Source organism: Balaenoptera borealis (assembly GCF_965194805.1).
Source record: "Balaenoptera borealis genome assembly, chromosome: 21".
In the NCBI taxonomy this organism is placed as follows: Eukaryota; Metazoa; Chordata; class Mammalia; order Artiodactyla; family Balaenopteridae; genus Balaenoptera; species Balaenoptera borealis.
In genome coordinates this window covers 33,672,655-33,691,493 of record NC_138880.1, presented here as the reverse complement: position 1 = coordinate 33,691,493, position 18,839 = coordinate 33,672,655, and positions in this window count along the sequence as shown.

Here is an 18,839-nt window from a genome sequence, read left to right as displayed (position 1 = left end):
TTGGAAGTCACCACTTTGTCCTCACAGAAAAAAGCTGAACAGATTGAAAAATCAGTGACTCTTCTCAGATTCCTAATAAAGAAGAGGACACAGGGTAAACCACTCTCCCAACTTGGGGAGACAGAAGGGGAATACGGCAGCCATGGCTTACAGAAGCAGAGACTCCAAAGTGTAAACTACTGAGTGAACCGGTTCTAGGGAAGGAACCCTGAAACAATGCATGAATTGCTGGAGCTCAGTCTGGACGACCCAGAGTTAGAAGCTCCAGGGAGACCCAGTCGTCGGGGGGTTGCCACAATTTTGTGAGATTGACTTTCAGGAGCTCGACCAAGTTCTCACAGTAAATATGGGAGAAAAATTCCTCTGTGACTCAGCAGAAGGAGGGGAGAATGCTTTAATTTTTTTAATTGAATTTAGTTGATTTACAATGTTGTTTCAAGTGTACCACACAGTGATTCAGTTACATATGTGTATAAATATATTTTTTTCCAGAATCTTTACCCTTATAGGTTATTACAAAATATTGAGTAGAGTTCCCTGTGCTATACAGTAGGTCCTTGTTGATTATTTTATACACAGTAGTATGTATATGTTAATCCCAAACTTCTAATTTATCCCCCCCCTTCCCATTTGGTAGCAGTAAGTGTGTTTTCTATGACTGTGGGTCTATTTCTGTTTTGTATGTAAGTTTATTTGTATCATTTTTTTTTTAGATTCACATACATATAAGCGATATCATATGATATTTGTCTTTCTCTGGCTTACTTCATTTAGTATGATAATCTCTAGGTCCCTCCATGTTGCTGCAAATGACATCATTTAATTCTTTTTTATGGCTGAGTAATATTCCTTTGTATATATACAGCACACCTTCATTATCTGTCGCTGGTCATTTGGCTTAGAACACTTTTTGAAATAAGCTAGTACTCTCCATGATTCTCACAAGGCCTGCACTCAAGAGAAACTAGTTGACCAGAACCTAGCTGGCTAGGGTACTATCAGAACCTAAATGACCTGGAAGAAGAGAAATACCTAATCCCAGCTCCCCCTAGACTTCCACTTGGGAAAAGAGAAGTACCCAACCACAGCCTACTAGAGCCATCCTGCCCCATGTAAGGGGGGGGGAGATCACAACTGAGAAACATTTGTGAAGTTCACGGTTGGGAGGCATAGGCTTCCTAGGACCCTGGACCTAATCATGCACTACAGCACACTTGCCCTCCCTCCTCACCTCACAACCGCATTACTGTCTATGAGAGCAGTTCCTTTTACTCAGTATATCGTGTCTGGTCATCGAGAGAAAATTACAAAGCATAGCAAGAGGCAAAGACCTCCACAGCTAGAAGAAAGAGAGCAAGCATCAGAATAAGACATGGCGTGGAGTATTACTCAGTAATGTATTTTTTAAAAAATGAAATAATGCCATTTACAGCAACATGGATGGACCTAGAGATGATCATACTAAGTTGAAGTAAGCCACGCAAAGACAAATATATGGTATCGCTTATTGTGGAATCTAAACAAATAAGATACAAATGAACTTCTTAACAAAACAGAAATAGACTCACATCGTAGAAAACAAACTTATGGCTACCAAAGGGAAGGGGGGAGGGATAAATTAGGAGTTAGGGATTAACACGTACACACTACTATATATAAAATAGATAGCCATCAAGGACCTACTGTATAGCACAGGGAACCATATTCAATATCTTGTAACAACCTATAATGGAATAGAATGTTAAAAAAAAAAAAAAAAAAATATATATATATATATATATATATACATATTCTGCCTTCTAGGTTCATTTGGCTGGCCTAATAATTAAATTGACATAAGACAGAGTAACAAGAGAAAAACAAATTTAATTTTGTATATTTGGGAGCTCATAAAAATATGGGGCTCAAGGAAGTGACCAAAGCAGGCAATTATTTAGACAATTATTTGTGAGGATTTGAAAAAAAAGCGGTTTGGGCTTGGGGTAGCAAATCAATGAAGTAACAAGGTTTGTTTACATAGCCTTCTCAGCCTTGAATTCCCTGTCTCTGGTGATAGGATGCCTTCTACCCTCCTAGTACAGGGAGGGTACCATCATATGAAAGATTTATTTCCTGCTTTTAGGGAGACAAAGGAGGGTCAGAGTATCCGTCTGGCACTGGCTGTTTCTTAAGTAACTTTAAGTCAAAATAATCAACATGGCACAGTGGCATATTTTGCTTCCCCTCACTGTATTTCAAATGACTTACCATAAAATCAAAGAGAGAAAACAAACACACGCAATTTTGAAAACATATTATGACTGTATATTCTTAGGTTGTTTGTATGTTTGTTTTTAATCTTAGGTTGTTTGTTTTTAATCTATCAACTGATCTTGGCTTTTACCAGTGTGATGTGTGTACATACATACATACACATAATGGTATAATGGTAGCTCTTCTGAAAATATTTTTTTTAGGTCGTTGAAAAATACATGAATATATTGCAGGTTGATTTGGGGAGGCAAAGTTTACACAGTAAATGAAGAGAGATACTGATATGAAATGAGGAAACCAAGGAGCAATCCTGTAATGTTGGGTTGGAATTAGAGCTATCACTGTGAAATTATGAGTTTATATTTTTAAATTTTAGATATTGAAATTATATCATAATATATAAATGTCATAAATAATTTAAGTTTAATATAATTATTTTACTATAACTTTCATATATTTGTAATTGGTGTGTTTGTAGGTGAATGATGAAATATTTTTTCCTAGTTCTTTCTACTAAAATGGCCCAGAAGTGGATACTCCAGTAGCAAAGGGTAGTGCACTTAGGTCAGAGATCTTGGTTGCTTAATACCATTTCCCAATAAGAAGTAGACTCTGGGGAAATGACTGATTCCAGTGCTGAAACAGGATAAGTACAAGATGAGTCTGGACATGACAGAAAGTAAGAAAGTCCTTAAAAAAATGGGTCATGTCAAAAGTAACAAAAAGCCATTTTGAATAGCCTCCCCTGTCCAAATATCATACAATTCAAACATCAAAGTAAAATGATAGTAATGAACAATAGTCCATTGACTAACATCAAAATGTTTGCCTATAAACACACAAAACAATCAAAGGAGGAAAGGAAATTTGTTCCTTACAGTAGAATGCCAACTAATAAACATAGGAACAATAAAATTAGAAAATCATCACCACAAAACTTTCAAAAGAATTGATTCAAAAAGGAATTATTCAAGATTGCTAAATCTATTGGGTGGAAGGTTGAAAGAGTACAGAATATTACATAACAAATTTCCAATTTTTTCCCTGATTACTTATCAGTTACACAATTAGTAACTTTTACAGTGAAAAAACTTGGTGGAAAGTACTTAAATTACTAGTGTTAACCTCACCACTAATAGGGCATACAGACAGACTGTTCCTTATGTGATGAACTCTGTGTGTGTGTGTGTATACATATATATACACACACATATATATATAATCACTGCTTTACATTCCTGTTAGCCAAATTACGTAGTTTTGCCACTGGAAGTACTTTATCAGTATGATGTTCCAGGTTTAATAAAGGCTGAAAGTAAATACTTCTGAGGGTCAAAAATCAGGCAATTAAATGCTGTTGCTTTTGCATTGCTTGTGGTGAAAGTAGTTATTTTCTATCTTACTGCATACATTTTGAAAATCTATCAAGTTAGGCAAAAGTCAAGGGACACTGAGAGCATGGGAACACACTGCTATATCTGTATCTGTCACATTTTTATTATGCCATTGTTTTGCTTTTCTTTCATTTCATTTGTAATATCTTTTTAAGATATTAAATATGTAAAAACCACTGAAATTCCATTGATTTCTTACTTTTTAAGATTCATTCATTCCATGTGCTTGGCTATTATTTTTTCTTCATTTTTTTATTAAGACTTTCTTTGTTTACATGTTTTAATTTTTCACCCCAAAATTGAGGGGAAGGTGGAGATTTTCTGCACACTCTGCCCCACACCTGCACGGCCAACCCATTATCCACATCCCCAGCAGAGTGATAATTTATTATAACTTACGAACATTATTATCACCCAAGATCCATAGTTTAATCTTAGGGCTCACTTTTGGTGTCATTCTGTGGGTTTGAACATTTGTTCATTCGTATAAAGGACATGTACCCACCATTATGGTATAATGCAGAGTACTTTACTGCCCTAAAAATCCTCTGTGCTCTGCCTGTTCATCTCTCTGCCACCCTACCCCATACCCCTGGCCATCGTTGATCTTTTTACCATCTCCATAGTTCTGCCTTTTCCAAAATATGATATAGTTGGAATCATATGGTATGCAGCCTTTTTTGATTGGCCTTTTTGACCTGGTAATATATGCATTTAAGTTTCTTCCATGTCTTTTCTCATTTTTTTTTTTAGCACTGAGTAATACTTCATTGTCCAAATGTAAGAAACCCCCAAACTGTCTTCCAAAGTGGCTGTTCCACTTTGTGTTTCCACCAACAATGTATGAGAGTTCCTGTTGCTTCACATTCTCTTGAGCCCTTGCTAGTCTCAGCGTTTTGGATTTTGGCCATTCTTATAGATATGTAGTGGTATTTCATTGTTCTAATTTGCATTTCCCTGATGACATAGGATGTGGAGTATCTTTTCATGTCTTATTTGTCATCTTTATGTCGTCTTTGTTGTGACACCTTGTAAGGTCTTTGGAACATTTTTTAATCAGGTTGGTTTTCTATTTCTAGCTTTCAGAGTTCTTTGTATGTTTTGAATGACAGTCATTTATCAGATGTGTCTTTTGTAAATATTTTCTCACAGTCTGTGGCTTGCCTTCTCATTCTATTCACATTTTCTTTCACAGATCAGAAGTTTTTAATTTTAACGAAGGCCAGCTTATCCATTATTTCTTTCATTGATCATGCCTGTAGTGTTGTATCTAAAAAGTCATTGCCATATCCAAGATCATCTAGGTTTCTCCTATGTTACCTTCTAGGAGTTTTATAGCTTTGTGGTTTTTTTTTAACCTCCTTAGCTAAATGATTAACTCATTTATTTTAGTCTCTCTAGTATAATAATGAACGTTTTAAGGCTATAAATTTTCCTTTATATTCAGCATTGTCAATATCAAATATGTTCTATACACTATGATCACTTTATTTGATGTTTTCGAAAATCACTAATTTGAACTTGGATAACCTAGACATGGGAGCTATCTAGGAGAATGTTTTAAACATTTAATTTCAAATTGTTTGATTTACTTATATGGCCTTTTCTTAATCATTTCAAATTTTATAGTACTGTGAGATTTTATATATGGTCAAGTAGATCCTCTGTACTTTATTATCTCATAGCCAGAGGACAAAGTAGATGTATCAACTTTGCATTGTATTAAAGCTTTGTAAATGTGAGTGTGCACATACATATACACATATGTACACTTTATATTAACTTTATGAAATATTTATTTAGATGTTCTGTATCTTTTTTATTATTTGGATTATTTAAATGAGTGAGAATGTTGTCATAAAGTCTCTCAATATCTCTGCATTTTATTTATTTTTCCTTATTTTTTAAATAACTGATATGATTCATACACTTGATGTAAAATTATTAGATATATGAGGTGTAATAGCAGTTATAACTTTTTCATCTGTATATATGTATCAAAATATTTTTATTAGTAGAAATATTTTTTGTTTGTTTTGTTTGCTTACATGTGCTAACAATTTCTTTCTTCCCTGTTGAGAGAGACTATAACCTATGATTAGAGATTCAAAGGCAATTTATCTTCCTTGGATAACCAAGGTGATTTTCTGCTGCCTCTTGTTAGAGCAAGGAGATAGGGGAAAAAAGTGAACTAAAATATTAATCTTCAACTAGACTATCTGTCTTCTAATGTCAACTTCACACGCTGTCATTTCCCATGTATGAACAAATTCTAACATCAAAAATATGAAGGAAGAGAAATCAAGAAGGTTCGGAAGCTGTTAATGTACTTCTCTAATCCGGTCTTTTAGATAAAGCAGTGATATACAGGCTATGCACAAAATATTTCTAGTTTTACAGTAATATCCATATGATATAATTTTAAAGTACTTTAAATGTAGATCAAAGAGAATGAATATCTTTACTACTCTAAGGGACACTGAAATACAGAACTCCCAAAGAAACTGAAAATTTACATTTCAAATAACAGTGTATAGTAGCTAATTGATTTTGATACTTGAAACAGTATTAAAATAGAATTAAAGCAAAAGCATGTCCAGAACACTTCAAATACATTTTTTGTCTTAAACTCATTGCATTAAATGACATAACCTAGCTTTTTACATTTCCTCCACAGATACAGAATAATTTCTTCATACTGCAGTGTCCACATATATGATATTTCTAAGTGTCCCAATGCATTTTATGTTCAGTAATTTATTCTAACAGAGAATGAAGTTTAATCTATTTTGACTTTCATTATCAATCATTGGATTTCATAAATCCTAAACCTATAAATTGTGCTTGTGGAGAAAAACTCTGTTATATATATCTTTCATTCCATGCATAATCTAAAATCATATTCTCTGGTAGACTGATCTCTAAAGAATTATTTATCCTACAAAGAAACCTGTGGATAATCATGGTTCCTTGTTAAATGAAATGGGCATTTATTCACTCCATTATCATCAACATTATTATCAGTATTTTTATTTTACCGTATCCATGTGCTTCAGTAAGGAGCAGTGAAAGATACCATGGCTACAAGTACAGTTTGGTGCCATTACCTTGGATTATGCTAAGGTAAAAGCAGCAAATGTCAACACAGAAAAAAAGGCAGGTGATATCACCATATTATTATGAAATAGTAGTAGTGTTGTCCTACTTTTTAGATGAGGACACTAAGCTACGGAAACATTAAGTAAATGTTCTAAGGACAAAAAGCTGGAAAGCAGTAGAGTTAGAATTTGAAACCAATGCATCCAAATTCAAAGCCAGATCCCTTAAAGCCTAGGATTTTAGGGAGAAGGTGTTGGTGACCCTGATAAAATAGTTCCATGAACCTGTCTCCGCATCTTTCCTAGTGCACTGCATTTTAACCTTCAGCCAGTTTTTCCAATTTCTTTTCCTTCTCTGAATTATTTCCTTAAATTATATTCACAATCAAGTGTTATATTGAACCCATAGATTGAAAAAGCCATATGGAATAGTCATCTGAGTAATTTTTTGCTAATGTAAAAAACAAAAAATTTTAGACCTATCCTTCATTTGTTTGTGTGAATTTGAGCAAATTACTCAACTTCTGTGAATCTGAGGCTTCTTATACTAAATACTGATATTAAAGAGTTGTAAAGTTTAGCCAAGATATTATACAGAGTTTACCTATGACAGTAATAAACAGTAGTAATAAATAGTCTTTTAATATTCTAAAGATATACTCATGCTTTTTCTTGCCATGGTTTTTTATTCATCTTCCTCTGCAGTGAATTTCAATAGCTGTTATATTGTATTTTTTAATTTGTTTAAAAGTTCATTGTTAATCTATGGTATTTCGAACTAAATTTATTAGATTTTTTAATTTGTACTTCCTAGAATCCTTTTAAAATTTCATGACTCTTTAGTGGATGCCATTCCACTATGACACTTAAGCATATTATATTGTTCGGCTAAGTATCTAACACTAGGAATAATTGTAATTATTGTAAAGACTCCTGTCAAGTTTATGACTGGACAAAAGATTTAAAAGGAACATCAAGTAAAGCAAGATTTGTAGAAATACAATAATTTCATTTGAATGTCTATTTGCGTATGTGTGTTTTGTGTACAGATATTGGTAAAGCTAACTTTGCAAAAATCAGAATGATGCTAAAGTAATTTCTTCATACATCACAATGTGAAAAGGAAAAAACCAAGAGTGCAATAGTGATATTTGTGTATCTGTTTCTGTGAGAGTGTGTATACAAATTCTTGTGTGAAATATTCTGAATAAAATATTCTTTTTAGAACCTACTCTAATTAAAAATTTTACCCATAACTCTATGCTTCCATGAGGTGAAAAAATCTTAAATTTACTTCAAATCTTGCATCCCTTTTTTCTTCTGTTTCCTTCCATTAAGAATTCTACTATAAGACGCTTAAGAAAAGCGTATCCTTGTGCAACTGTGTGTCTGTGTAATTAACAATGTAATATCACTGTCATATAGGTATAGAAATGGATGTTTCATGAATGGTGATTGTCATAATAGATGAGTTCCTTTTTAAAAGAAAGGCTTCTCCTTCCCAAATGGTATTTTCAGTCCACCAAGTTGCAATTAACACAGCAGCAGGACAAAGTTAGCTGCAGGCTCTGTCCATCCAGATGCTTATAACTCCAAAGTGAGCTGTAGCTCTGACTTCTTCATTTTGTAGGTGCAGCCTGGGTTAATTGCTTTTAATTAGTTGCCAAATTACCCTAACTAGGACCGTATTTCTCTAAGTCTTGCTGTACCGGGGACCTGAACTATGCAGGCAAAATTTATTTTAGCACCTTATTTCTCTCTGCAGCTCTTGAGCCTTTTATTCTCCTAATTAGCTGTCCAGCTCTGCCCTCAGCAGCCTCTCTAGGACCGAAGGGCCCAGAGACCCCTTTCCAATGTGACATCTGCTGCCTTCCCTTCACATCAGAAGATCTTTGTTCTTCATGCATGTGGCCCCTGCCAGGGAAGTTATCCCCCCTGACGGTATCTGCTTGTTACCTCTTCTCATGAGGCTCTGTCTGGTCACTCTCTTTAACGTTGACTCGCCCACCAACCTGCTTCCTCTCATTCTTTTTTCAAATTTTACACAGCACTCACCGTCCTCTACTAAGCCTTATTTTTATCTATTATTTATTTTTCATTGTCTGTCTTTCCTCACTGTATTTCACCCGAAGTCAAGGTTTTGTTTTGTTTTTTCTTTATTCACTATTACATGCTAAGATCCTAGGAAAATCTCTGCCATATGTAGGGACTTAATAAAATGTAAGTGGATCATTGAATGAATCTCATATTTTTGTTTAAAACCACAGTGCCATTATTTTACATTATCAATTTGTGGGTATGTGAAAAGATCCCTGACTGTAGAGGAACTTTGTGAGGAGACAGGAAGGTTGTGCTGCAGCTTCCACCTTACAGGCCTTCGGGATACAGCCTGGTACCAATCACCACCAGTAGAGAAAACTTTAAAAACTGGGTAAAGCTTCGTATTACTAATCTCACTACTACTGTGCCTTTCAAATTACAGAAAACACCAGAACTGGGACCAGCTGGGGGTGGAGGCAGAAGAGGGAAGGGACCTCATCTCCTCTGTCAGATACCTATCCACTCTGTGGATCTCCTTGGAAACACACTTTCATAGTATCCTCACATCTCCAACTCCCTTCCGTTTTCCCTTAAACAGACTCTAACTGGGTATCCTCATTGTCTTCGTCTTCCTCCTCCTGCTCTGGTCTTTCCTTCTCAGTTTCTTTGCTGATTCCTGACCTTTCCCCAGGCTCAGTGTGTCACAGTATCAGCCCTTGCACCTCTTCTAGTCTGTCTTTATTCATACCCTCAGTAGTAGCCTCCTGCCTCATGGTTTTAAATTCCTTCTATAGCTAATTACTCACAACTCCGCCATCTAGCAGCTTACTGGGCTTCATCTCAAACTGAGCATGCTCAGAACCCAATTCCTGATAACCCCCCAATGTCTGCTCCACCAGCAGACTTCTTTATCTAGTGAATTCTGTATTTCCAGATGCTTAGCCACAGCTGTGGTTTCCTCCTTGATTTCTTTCCTTCCCACCCCATAGGCATAGTGGGAAAAGATTCTTTAGCATCTATTCTGAAAAATACTTCAAATATAACAACTTCTTACTTGCTTCATTCCTCCAATCCTAGTCTGAGACAAGATAATTTCTCATCTGTGACCCTGCATGTAGCATCTCTGTTTCATCACAGATCTGTGGGAATAATCGTTTTATGGTGGAAGTTACATCACTTCACTCTTCTCAGAAACCTCCAGTGCTTCACGTTGCTGTAGGTACAATTCAAAGTCCTTAAAACGGCCTCATCACGTTCCTGACTTCATGCCCTACAACTGTACCCCTTCCTTGACTGGTCTTTTTTTTTTTTTTTTTTTGCTGCTCTCAATGATGCTAGATACACTCTCATATTAGAGCCTTTTTACAGGCTGTTTTGCTCTGTCTGGAATGTTCTGTCCTCCAGATATGCACAGAGATCGCTTTCCCACTCCTTCAAGCCATTGCTCAAGTGTCACTTTCTCAATGAAGCTTTCCAAAACCATCATATATAAAACTGCAAACCCTCAGTACCTACCCTTCAAAACTTTCCTTCACTTTGTGCCCTGGTGGCATGGATCATATTAAAAGAGACAGTATAGTGTATTTCACTAAGATGTGCACGGTTTTATTTCTTCCACTGCTAGAATGTAAACTCAGGAAGGAAAGAATGCTTGTCTGCTTTATTTTTTTTTCATCAGGTCCAGGTGCCAAAGATAAAGTGACCCTTTAGTAAATATTGGTTTAATTAATCAATCAGTATCTAGCAACATATACTATGATGAGACACTTACGGAACACTTACAAAAAGTGATCATCTGTTAAGATCATAGAGAAAATTGTAATGGATTTTTAAAGATCGAAATTACAAGTACCATGTTATAGGTACCATATTCTCTGATCATGATATTAAAATGATTTTTTAAAATAAGTAAAGTAACTCCACACAGCAGGGAATTTAGAAGTTTCTCCTAAACAAGTATTTGTGAGGATAATATTAAAATGGAAATAATGACAATAAAAAAATCCTTCACTTCAGATTATTTCTTAAGTGTTAAATTCAGTAAGTTAAAAAGGGATGAACAGAGTTTAATAAGTATGAAAGCAGGAATGTTAATTTATGGAGAAATTAGATTTGATAAGTCAAAGAATTGGCTTTTTGAAAAATATAATTAAAAGATAAGCAATGAGCCGCCATAAGCAATAAAAACACAGGGAGGAAAATACACAAAATCAGAAATTGTGTATGGAAATAGAACAAATAGGAAATTGTAAATGTCTAAAAGAATATTTTAATCAAATTTGAAAACCTCTATGGCATTGATGGATTTTAGAAAAATTAAATGGCTGTTACTAACTCTCAAAGATATATGTAAAATCTCAGTAGGCCAATTATTACAAAATAATTGTAAAAGTTATCAAAATCTAAGTACCTAATAAAGATAATGCCCAGAAATTTTCAGTTTAATTACCTAATCTAAAAAGAACAAATTCTAATACTATTTAAACTTTTCAGAGAAAAAAGAAAGTTTCTAAAACTATTTTATAAAACCACTGTAACGCTAATCTATATTTTGGGACAGGGCAGAATTTAAAGAAATACTGTATACATTTTCTGTAAGATATGGTCTTGTTGAACATGAATAAATGTGATTTAAGAACATTCATACATTCAACTTGCATAAAACATTTTTCAAGGCCAAAATACCACCATCCATAGAAAAATATAAATGGGGAAAAAATGCAATGTAATGCAACAGACTATTAATAGAAGAACACTTGCAGAAAAGATATAAAATCCAATTTATTGGTAAAATCAGGTAATTGAAATTATATAGGCAATGTGTAGCTGAAGACATCCATAAGAATATTCATAGCACAATTTATAACAGCTAGTAACTGAATACTGCAAATATCCATCAATAATGGAATAAACACTAGCGGTATATTTTTATAATTAACACTATACAAAAATGAAAAATTACTGCTAGTTCTAATAGCATGCATAAACTTTGCAAATATAAGATCGAGAATGATTCTATCTATATAAAGTTAAAAATCAGGCAATAACACTTTATTATTAGAAGTCAGGATAAGGTTAACCATGGGATGAACGGAGAAAGTGGAGATTGGTTGGTGCCTAAGGAGATTTCTGGATTACTGGGTATTTTTAATCTTTTGATTTCTTTGGTTGCACAAATATGTCCATTTCTAGATAATTTACATTGAGTACTTGTGATATATTTACTTTTGTAAACATGCATATGTGGTTTTATATCAAAAAACATTCTGAACGTACACACGGGGTAAATAGATCAATCGCCTCCAAGTTGCAGACATTAGCCAAATTTTCTTACTTTCTATGCCTTATTTTCCTCACCTGTAAAAATGGGAAAAATAAAATATCTACTCCATAGGACTGTTATGATATTTAAGTGAGTGAATGTTTGTAAAGAGCTTAGAATAGTACCTGGTACATTGCTAAGATATATAATAAAAGCCTATTATTGTAATCATTTCCAGACAAATATCCTTAAAAATTTGACCCCTTTCATCTCACCATATGCATTTTGCAAAACATTAACTCTGAATGAATCTAGCTCGCCACATTTTCAGCAACCACACCAGTGCAGCTGAGGGTGTTGAGGAAAAAAAAAAAAAATACTGCGTAGTCTCACTTTGGATTCCTGAGTACTCAGTTCACTGGGCTTTTGGTCTTTATTTTATTTCACATCTTCATTGGAGTATAAATGCTTTACAGTGTTGTGTTACTTTCTGCTGTACAACAAAGTGAATCAGCTATACGTATACATACATCCCTATATACCCTCCCTCTTGCATCTCCCTCCCTCCTTACCTATCCCACCCCTCTAGGTGGTCACAAAGCACTGAGCTGATCTCCCTGTGCTATGTGGCTGCTTCCCACTAGCTATCTATTTTACATTTGGGTAGTGTGTATATGTCCATGCTACTCTCTCACTTCATCCCAGCTTCCCATTCCCTCCCACCCACCCGTGCCCTCAAGTAGGTTCTCTACATCTGCGTCTTTATTCCTGCCCTGTCACTAGGTTCATCAGTACTGCCTTTTTAAATTCCATATATATGTTAGCATACGGTATTTGTTTTTCTGACTTACTTCACTCTGTATGACAGACTCTAGGTCCATCCACCTCACTACAAATAACTCAGTTTGGCTCCTTTTTATGGCTGAGTAATATTCCATTGTATATATGTGCCACATCTTCTTTATCCATTCATCTGTCGATGGGCACTTAGGTTGCTTCCATGTCCTGGCTATTGTAAATAGAGCTGCAATGAACATTGTGGTACATAACTCTTTTTGAATTATGGTTTTCTCAGGGTATATGCCCAGTAGTGGGATTGCTGGGTCATATGGTAGTTCTATTTTTAGTTCTTTAAGAAACCTCCATACTGTTCTCCATAGTGGCTGTATCAATTTATATTCCCAACAACAGTGCAAGAGGGTTCCCTTTTCTCCACACCCTCTCCAGCATTTATTGTTTGTAGATTTTTTGATGGTGGCCATTCTGACTAGTGTGAGGTGATACCTCATTGTGGTTTTGATTTGCATTTCTCTAATGATTAGTGATGTTGAGCATCTTTTCATGCATTTGTTGGCTATCTGTGTGTCTTCTTTGGAGAAATGTCTATTTAGGTACTTCCGTCTCTTTTTGGATTGGGTTGTTTGTTTTTGTGATATTGAGCTGTATGAGCTGCTTGTATATTTTGGAGATTAATCACTGTCAGTTGCTTTGTTTGCAAATATTTTCTCCTATTCTGAGCATTGTTTTTTCATCTTGTTTATGGTTTCCTTTGCTGTGCAAAAGCTTTCAAGTTTCATTAGGTTCCATTTGTTTAATTTTGGTTTTATTTCCATTTCTCTAGGAGGTGGGTCAAAAAGGATCTTGCACTGATTGATGTCATAGAGTGTTCTTCCTGTGTTTTTCTCTAAGAGTTTTATAGTGTCTGGCCTTACATTTAGGTCTTTAATCCATTTTGAGTTTATTTTTGTGTATGGTGTTAGGGAGTGTTCTAATTTCATTCTTTTACATGTAGCTGTCCAGTTTTCCCAGCACCACTTATCAAAGAGGCTGTCTTTTCTCCATTGTATATTATTGCCTCCTTTATCAAAAATAAGGTGACCATAGGTGCGTTGGTTTAGCTCTGGGCTTTCTATCTTGTTCCATTGATCTATATTTCTGTTTTTGTGCCAGTACCATACTGTCTTGATTACTGTAGCTTTGTAGTATAGTCTGAAGTCCAAGAGCCTGATTCCTCCAGCTCCATTTTTCTTCTCAAGATTGCTTTGGCTATTCAGGGTCCTTTGCATTTCCATACAAACTGTGAAATTTTTTGTTCTAGTTCTGTGAAAAATGTCATTGGTAATTTGATAGGGATTACATTGAACCTGTAGATTGCTTTGGATAGTATAGTCATTTTCACAATACTGATTCTTCCAATCCAGGAGCATGGTATATCTCTCCATCTGTTTATGTTATCTTTGATTTCTTTCATCAGTGTTTTTTTAACTCAGTTTTCTGAGTACAGGTCTTTTGCCTCCTTAGGTACGTTTATTCCTAGGTATTTTATTCTTTTTGTTGCAATGGTTAATGAGATTGTTTCCTTAATTTCTCTTTCTCATCTTTTGTTGTTAGTGTATAGGAATGCAAGAGATTTCTGTGCATTAATTTTGTATCCTGCAACCTTACCAAATTCAATGATTAGTTCTAGTAGTTTTCTGGTGGCATCTTTAGGATTTTCCATGTATAGTATCATGTCATCTGCAAACAGTGACAGTTTTACTTCTACTTTTCCAATTTGTATTCCCTTTATTTCTTTTTCTGCTCTGATTGCCATGGCTAGGACTTCAAAAACTATGTTGAATAATAGTGACAAGAGTGGACATCCCTGTCTTGTTCCTGATCTTAGAGGAAATGCTTTCAGTTTTTCACCATTGAGAATGATGTTTGCTGTGGGTTTGTCATATATGGCTTTTATCATGTTGAGGCAGGTTCCCTCTATGCTCACTTTCTGGAGAGTTTTTGTCATAAATCGGGGTCGAATTTTGTCAAAAGTTTTTCCTGCATCTATTGAGATCATCATATGGTTTTTATTCTTCAATTTGTTAACATGGTGTATCACATTGATTGTTTTGCATATATTGAAGAATCCTTGCATCCTTGGGATAAATCCCACTTGATCATGGTGTATGATCATTTCAATGTGTTGTTGGATTATGTTTGCTAGTATTTTGTGGAGGATTTTGCATCTATGTTCATCAGTGATATTGGTCCATAATTTTTTTGTGTGTGTGATATCTTTGTCTGGTTTTGGTATCAGTGTGAGGGTGACCTTGTAGATAGAGTTTGGGAGTGTTCCTCCTGCTGCAATTTTTGGAAGAGTTTCAGAAGGATACTCTTCTCTAAATGTTTGATAGAATTCGCCTGTGAAGGCTGTGATTGGTCTGTTTATATTTTCTAATTCTTCCTGGTTCAATCTTGGAATGTTGTACATTTCGAAGAATTTGTCCGTTTCTTCCAGGTTGTCCATTTTATTGGCATAGAGTTGCTTGTATTAATCTCTTATGATCTTGTGTATTTCTGTGGTGTCAGTTGTAATCTCTCCTTTTTCATTTCTAATTTTATTGACTTGAGTCCTCTCCCTTTTTTCTTCATGAGTCTGGCTAAAGGTTTACCAATTTTGTTTATCTTCTCAAAGAACCAGCTTTTAGTTTTATTTATCTTTGCTATTGTTTTCTTTGTTTCTATTTCATTTATTTCTTCTCTGACCTTTATGATTTCTTTCCTTCTACTGATTTTGGGTTTTCTTTGTTCTTCTTTTCCTAGTCACTTTAGGTGTAAGGTTAGATTGTTTATTTGAGATTTTTTCTTGTTTATTGAGGTGAGCTTGAATTGCTGTGAACTTCCCTCTTAGAACTGCTTTTGCTGTGTCCCATAGGTTTTGGATCATCGTGTTCTCATTCTGATTTGTTTATAGGTATTTTTTTAATTTCCTCTTTGATTTCTTCAGTGATCTCTGTTATTTAGCAGTGCACTGTTTAGCCTCCATGTATTTGTATTTTTTTTTTTTTTTTTACTGTTTTTTCCTTTAATTGATTTCTAATCTCATAGCATTGTGGTCAGAAAAGATGCTTGATACGATTTCAATTTTCTTAAAATTACCAAGGCTTGATTTGTGACCCAAGATATGATCTATCCTGGAGAATGTTCCATGAGCACTTGAGAAGAAAACGTATTCTGTTGTTTTTGGATGGAATGTCCTATAAATATCAATGAAGTCCATCTTGTTTAATGTGTCATTTAAAGCTTGTGTTTCCTTATTTATTTTCATTTTGGATGATCTGTCCATTGGTGAAAGTGGGGTGCTAAAGTCCCCCACTATTATTCTGTTACTGTCGATTTCCCCTGTTATGGCTGTTACCATTTGCCTTATGTATTGCGGTGCTCCTACGTTGGGTGCATAAATATTTACAATTGTTATATCTTCTTCTTGGTCCCTTGATCATTATATAGTGTACTTCTTTCTCTCTTATAATAGTCTTTATTTTAAAGTCTATTTTGTGTGATATGAGAATTGCTACTCCAGCTTTCTTTTGATTTCCATTTGCATGGAATATCTTTTTCCATCCCCCACTTTCAGGCTGTATGTGTCCCTAGGTCTGAAGTAGATCTCTTGTAGACAGCATATATATGGATCTTGTTTTTGTGTCCATTAAGCCAGTCTATGTCTTTTGGTTGGAGCATTTAATCCATTTACATTTAAGGTAATTATGGATATGTATGTTCCTATTACCATTTTCTTAATTGTTTTGGGTTTGTTATAGTAGGTCTTTTCCTTCTCTTGTGTTTCCTGCCTAGAGAAGTTCCTTTAGCCTTTGTTGTAAAGCTGGTTTGGTGGTGCTGAATTCTCTTAGCTTTTGCTTGTCTGTAAAGGTTTTAATTTCTCCATAGAATCTGAATGAGATCCTTGCTGGGTAGAGTAATCTTGGTTGTAGGTTTTTCCCTGTCATCACTTTAAATATGTCCTGCCACTCCCTTCTGGCTTGCAGAGTTTATGCTGAAAGATCAGCTGTTAACCTTATGGGGATTGCCTTGTATATTATTTGTTGCTTTTCCCTTGCTGCTTTTAATATTTTTTCTTTGTATTTAATTTTTGATAGTTTGATTAATATGTGTGGCATGTTTCTCTTTGGGTTTATCCTGTATGGGACTGTCTGTGCTTCCTAGACTTGATTGACCATTTCCTTTCCCATGTTAGAGAATGTTTTGACCATACTCTCTTCAAATATTTTCTCAGACCTTTTCTTTTTCTCTTCTTCTTCTGGGACCCATATAATTCGAATGTTGGTACATTTAATGTTGTCCCAGAGGTCTCTCAGACTGTCCTCAATTCTTTTCATTCCTTTTTCTTTATTCTGCTCCCTGGCAGTTATTTCCCCCATTTTATCTTCCAGCTCACTTATCCGTTCTTCTGCCTTAGTTATTCTGCTATTGATTCCTTCTAGAGTGTTTTTAATTTCAGTTATTGTGTTGTTCATCACTGCTTGCTCTGTAGTTCTTCTAGATCCTTGTTAAATGTTTCTTGTATTTTCTCCATTCTGTTTCCGAGATTTTTGGATCATCTTTACTATCATTATTCGGAATTCTTTTTCAAATAGGTTGCCTATTTCGTCCTCATTTATTTGGTCTTGTAGGTTTTTACCTTGCTCCTTCCTCTCTAACATTTTTTTGTTGTTTCACTTTTTTTCTTTTTTGATGGGTGGGGCTGTATTCCTGTCTTACTGGTTGTTTTGCCTGAGGTGTCCAGCACAGGAGTTTGCTCACAGTTGGATAGAGCCTGGTGTTGGTGCTGAGATGATGACCTCCGGGAGGCCTCACTCCAATTAATATTTCCTGGGGCGTGTGGTTCTCTGTTAGTCCAGCAGTTTGCACTTGGCACTCCCACCACAGGAGCTTGGGCCCAACCCTCGGCCTGGAAACCAAGATCCTGCAAGCTGCATGGTGCAGCCAAAAAAAAAAAAAAAATTAGGAAAAATATAAATATAATTGAAACAACTGTAACAAGGTAAAATAAAACCACAACAGAATAAAGAAAAAAATAAAAGGGGAAATAAATAAATAAATAAATAAATAAAAGGGGGAACAGCCAAAAGGAGAGAACAATAACAAGATATAAAGAATAAAATAAAATTAGAAAAATAAAAGATTTATTAGAAAAAATAAAAATATAAATGAATCAACAAGGTAAAACAGAACTGCAATCTGAAAGAGGAAAAAAGAAAAAGAAAAAAGAAAAAAAAAGCCTTGGCTATGGGAGTGGAGTTTAGGCAGGGTGGAACTTAGGCAGGGGTGGGGTTTAGGGTGGGGCAGGACCTAGGTGGGTTGGCGGGTGACTTTAAGCATGGGGCAGGGCCTAGGCTCAGGATCCATGCAGTCAGAAAAGGCCTTGGGGCGGGGCCTAGGTGGGGCACATTCAAGCATGGGGTGGGGCCTCTGCTTAGGATCTGCTCAGAAGGGGAGAGGCAGCATGTGGAAAGGAGGGCCTCCCTAGTGTGGAGTTCCGGAGTTTGGAGGTAGGGCCCTGAGTGAGGATGTGTGGGTGGGGTTTAGGGGGTCTCCGAGTGTAGAGGTGGGGCCCTGGGTGGGGTGTAGGGGCGGGGCTTGGGCTCTGTGGCAGGAGGGAGGCTCCAAGGGCAGAGGATTAGGCCCAGGAGACTAACAGGCTTCCCGGTGCCTAAGTGGACAGGGAAAGCACTGGCCCCTTTCCCTTCCATTCCTCCACACCCCCCAGTCTCCCCCAGGGTCTCCCCCCGTCTTCGCTGCTGGAGCCCTAACCGTGGGTGGGTCCTGCTGAGTGTAGCAACTCCTTCCCTCCCCCAGCCACCCTTCAGGGGTGCAGGCCCTGGAGGTCCAGCCTTTACTTTTGCTCCCCCTTCTCTCCCTCCCTCTCCCTCAGGACCCACATGGCTGGAGGGGGCCTTGGTGGGCAGAGGATCAGGCCCGGAATCTGAGTAGGCTTCCTGGGGGCCCAAGTGG